The 4,455-nt window shown below is 47.5% G+C and overlaps 1 non-coding gene across 1 annotated transcript; it reads left to right on the top strand.

Annotated features, from left to right (window-relative positions):
• Positions 1-2,278: 2,278 nt before the first annotated feature.
• Trnas-cga (transfer RNA serine (anticodon CGA)) lies at positions 2,279-2,353 on the top strand. Its single transcript has one exon. It is a non-coding gene; the product is annotated as a tRNA-Ser (tRNA).
• The last annotated feature ends 2,102 nt before the right edge of the window (positions 2,354-4,455 follow it).

Below are 4,455 nucleotides of genomic sequence, written 5' to 3'. Positions count from 1 at the left end.
TCATCTATTCTACTATATAAAGATAAGTCATAGGTTAAAGTTAGTAGCAAAAACCTCGAAAAGATCTTGACCGGTTTTCTTCAGATTTTTGCACGATACTGTAATAATCATTCTGGTGAAAGTAGCTACATCTTTTTAATAAATACCATATGTAAATATATATACATAAAGGGAAGACGTTTTTACCACAAATCTAGAAAAGTTTTTGATCAATTTACTTCACAATACTCAAATAATCCTTCCGACAGATACAGGCTACAAATCTTTAAATATATACCGTATACGATTATACAGGGTGTACATAGAGTTCGGGAACACTTTCAATTATTTAATGCACAAGATCCAAACATTGTACAGATATCATACATATTTCATTTTGAAGAGAAACCCTGAAAGTTTTTTTTCCACGTACACTACTGGCCATTAAAATTGCTACACCACGAAGATGACGTGCTACAGACGTGAAATTTAACCGACAGGAAGAATATGCTGTGATATGTAAATGATTAACTTTTCAGAGCATTCACACAAGGTCGACGCCGGTGGCGACACCTACAACGTGCTGACATGAGGAAAGTTTCCAACCGATTTCTCATACACAAACAGCAGTTGACCGGCGTTGCCTGGTGAAACGTTGTTGTGATGCCTCGTGTAAGGAGGAGGAATGCGTACCGTCACGTTTCCGACTTTGATAAAGGTCGGATTGTAGTCTATCGTGATTGCGGTTTATCGTACCGCGACATTGCTGCTCGCGTTGGTCGAGATCCAATGACAGTTAGCAGAATTTGGAATCGGTGGCTTTAGGAGGGTAATACGGAACGCCGTGTTGGATCCCAACGGCCTCGTATCACTGGCAGTCGAGATGACAGTCATCTTATCCGCATGGCTGTAACGGATCGTGCAGCCACGTCTCGATTCCTGAGTCAACAGATGGGGACGTTTGCAAGACAACAACCATCTGCACGAACCGTTCGACGAAGTTTGCAGCAGCATGGACTATCAGCTCGGAAATCATGGCTGCCGTTGCCCTTGACGCTGCATCACAGACAGGAGCGCCTGCGATGGTGTACTCAACGACGAACCTGGGTGCACGAATGCAAAACGTCATTTTTTCGGATGAATCCAGGTTCTGTTTACAGCATCATGATGGTCGCATCCGCGTTTGGCGACATCGCGGTGAACGCTCATTGGAAGCGTGTATTCGTCATCGCCATACTCGCGTATCACCCGGCGTGATGGTATGGGGTGCCATTGGTTACACGTCTCGGTCACCTCTTGTTCGCACTGACGACACTTTGAACAGTGGACGTTACATTTCAGATGTGTTACGACCCGTGGCTCTACCCTTCATTCGATCCCTGCGAAACCCTACATTTCAGCAGGATAATGCACGACCGCATGTTGCAGGTCCGGTACGGGCCTTTCTGGATACAGAAAATGTTCGACTGCTGCCCTGGCCAGCACATTCTCCGGATCTCTCACCAATTAAAACGTCTGGTCAATGTGGCCAAGTAACTGTCTCGTCACAATACGCCAGTCACTACTCTTGATGAACTGTAGTATCGTGTTGAAGCTGCATGGGCAGCTGTACCTGTACACGCCATCCAAGCTCTGTTTGACTCAACGCCCAGGCGCATGAAGGCCGTTATTACGGCCAGAGGTGGTTGTTCTGGGTACTGATTTCTCAGGGTCTATGCACCCAAATTGCGTGAAAATGTAATCAGATGTCAGTTCTATTATAATATATTTGTCCAATGAATACTCATTTATCATCTGCATTTCTTCTTGGTGTAGCAATTTTAATGGCCAGTAGTGTATACCGCCACACTGTAGTTTGGTAATTTGCCGGTAGTCGACGCTAGTCGCAAACATGGCGAGTCCAGGTGCGGAGCGAGCTTTCTGTGTGTTGGAGTTCGACAAAAACAGGTGTGCTACAGCTGTTCAACTGATGTTCAGATCCATGTATGGTAAGAAGCCACCAACAAGGAAGGTCATTTACCATTGGCACAACAAATTCGTCACGTTGGTTTGTTTGTGCCCTTCAAAGAGAAACGGATCTCCAAGTGTGAGTGCAGTGAATGTGGACAGCGTACGAGAACATTCATACACTCCTTGTGGCTTTTTTCTGTGGGGACACATTAAAGATCTGGTGTATGTACCGGCTGTACCACGAGATGTAGCAGAGCTTCGGGAGAGAATACGGGAGCTTCTGTGAAGTTTGGAAGGTAGGAGACGAGGTACTGGCGGAATTAAAGCTGCGAGGACGGGGCGTGAATCGTGCTTGGATAGCTCAGTTGGTAGAGCACTTGCCCGCGAAAGGCAAAGGTCCCGAGTTCGAGTCTCGGTCCGGCATACAGTTTTAATCTGCGAGGAAGTTTCAGGTGTGAACGTGTCTGCATGGACGGTTCGTCGCCGTCTGCTACAGGTTGGACTGGTTACACGGATGCCATTACATCTGCTTCCATTGTCTAGAAACAACAATCTCCTCCGACTGTAATGGGCACGTGAACACAGTCACTGGGGTGCTGAGTGGCAACATGTAATCTTTTCGGACGAGTCCCGCTTCAACGTGTCCTACAGTGACTGATGACCTTAGCAGTTAAGTCCCATAAGATTTCACATTTGTCCTACTGTGATGGGCGCATACGTGTCCGGCGGTACCGTGGTGAGCGCAACCTGGAGGGCTGCATTGTGGAGCGGCATAGCGGACAAACCACCAGGTGTAACTGTTTGGGGCGCCATTGGTTACAACAACCAATCTCGCCTCGTACGTACACAGGGCATTTGAGCAGCAACCGATACCTATCGCAGGTTGCGGAGGCTGAGATACTCCCCTTGCTTCAGTAATCTTCACAGGCCACATTTCAACAGGACAATGCCCGGCCACATGTTGCGAGGAATGTAAAGATCTTCTTCGAAGAGAGACGGGTACCATTGCTTCCGGGCCCGAACGGTCGGCGGACATGTCGCCCATCGAACATGTCTGGGATATGGTTGGTCGGCACGTGGTGCGTCACGGTAGTTCATTAACTGGTGTCACTGATTTGTGGGCTCGGATACAAACTATGTGGAGGTAAATCCCCCAGGAACGTATTCAGAACGTTACTGATTCAATGCCACGGCGTGTAGCAGCACTAATTGTAGTGCATAGTGGCCACACGAAATACTGGATAGTAGGGCTCAAAAACATGTACAGATTTGAAAAGGTAATCGTTTGTTACTTGTCATGTACCTAACCTGCGTTATTAAATTAATTGAATTCATGCGTTTCCTTTTTCGTGTTGCAATTTCTACATACGGTAGTGTAATTCAGATTCAAAATGAAGGTCAGCTTACCTCAAACTCAGTGTCTCATCTTCACACACTGAAGAGCCAAATAGACTGGTACACCTGCATGATATCATCTAGGGCCCCCGCGAGTATGCAGAAGTGCCGCAACACGACGTGGCATTTGCCAGTCGCTGCAGCCGAACGGTTCTAGGTGCTTCAGTCCAGTACCACACTGCTGCTACGGTCTCAGGTTCGAATCCTGCCTCGGGCATGGATGTGTGTGATGTCCTTAGGTTAGTTAGGTTTAAGTAGTTCCAAGTCTAGGGGACTGATTTATTTATTTAATCGTATGGCTAGGGCTCTCGTCGGGCAGGCCGTTCGCCGGGTGCCGGTCTTTCGATTTGACGCCACTTAGGCGACCTGCAGTCGATGAGGATGATAGGATGATGATGGGGACAGCACAACACACAGTCCCTGGGCGGAGAAATTTCCCCGACCCAGCCGGGAATCGAACCCGGGCAGAGAGGACTGACAATTCATCACGCTGACCATTCGCCTACCAGGGGCGGACGGGGGACTGATAGTGCTTAGAGCCATTTGAACCATTTTTGATGTGAAATTTACTCGACTAATGTCTGAAGTAGTGCTAGAGTAAATTGACACCACGAATCATGCAGGGCTGTCCATAAATCCATAAGAGTAAGAGGGGGTGGAGATCTCTTCAGAACAGGACGTTGCAAGGTATCCCAGACATGCTCAATAATGTTCATATCTGGGGAGTTTTGTGGCCAGCGGGAGTGTTTAAACTCAGAAAAGGAATCCTGCAGCCATTCTGTATTAATTGTGGACGTGTGGGGTGTCGCATTGTCCTGCTGGAATTGCCCAAGTCAGTCGGAATGCATAATGGATATGAATGGATGCACATGATCAGACAGGATGCCTTCGTACGTGTCACCAGTCAGAATCATATCTAGACGTATCAGGGATCCCATATCACTCCAACTGCACACACTCAACCAGCTTGAACAGTCCCCTGCTGAAATGCAGTGTCCATGAATTTATGAGGTTGTCTCCATACCCGTACACCTCCATTCACTCGATACAATTTGAAACGAGACACGTCCGACCAAGCACCATGTTTCCAGTCATAAACAGTCCAATGTCGGTGTTGACGGGCCTAGACGA

Source organism: Schistocerca nitens, chromosome 1 (assembly GCF_023898315.1).
Source record: "Schistocerca nitens isolate TAMUIC-IGC-003100 chromosome 1, iqSchNite1.1, whole genome shotgun sequence".
Lineage (NCBI taxonomy): Eukaryota > Metazoa > Arthropoda > Insecta > Orthoptera > Acrididae > Schistocerca > Schistocerca nitens.
This window is presented reverse-complemented; position numbering and strand designations above follow the sequence as displayed.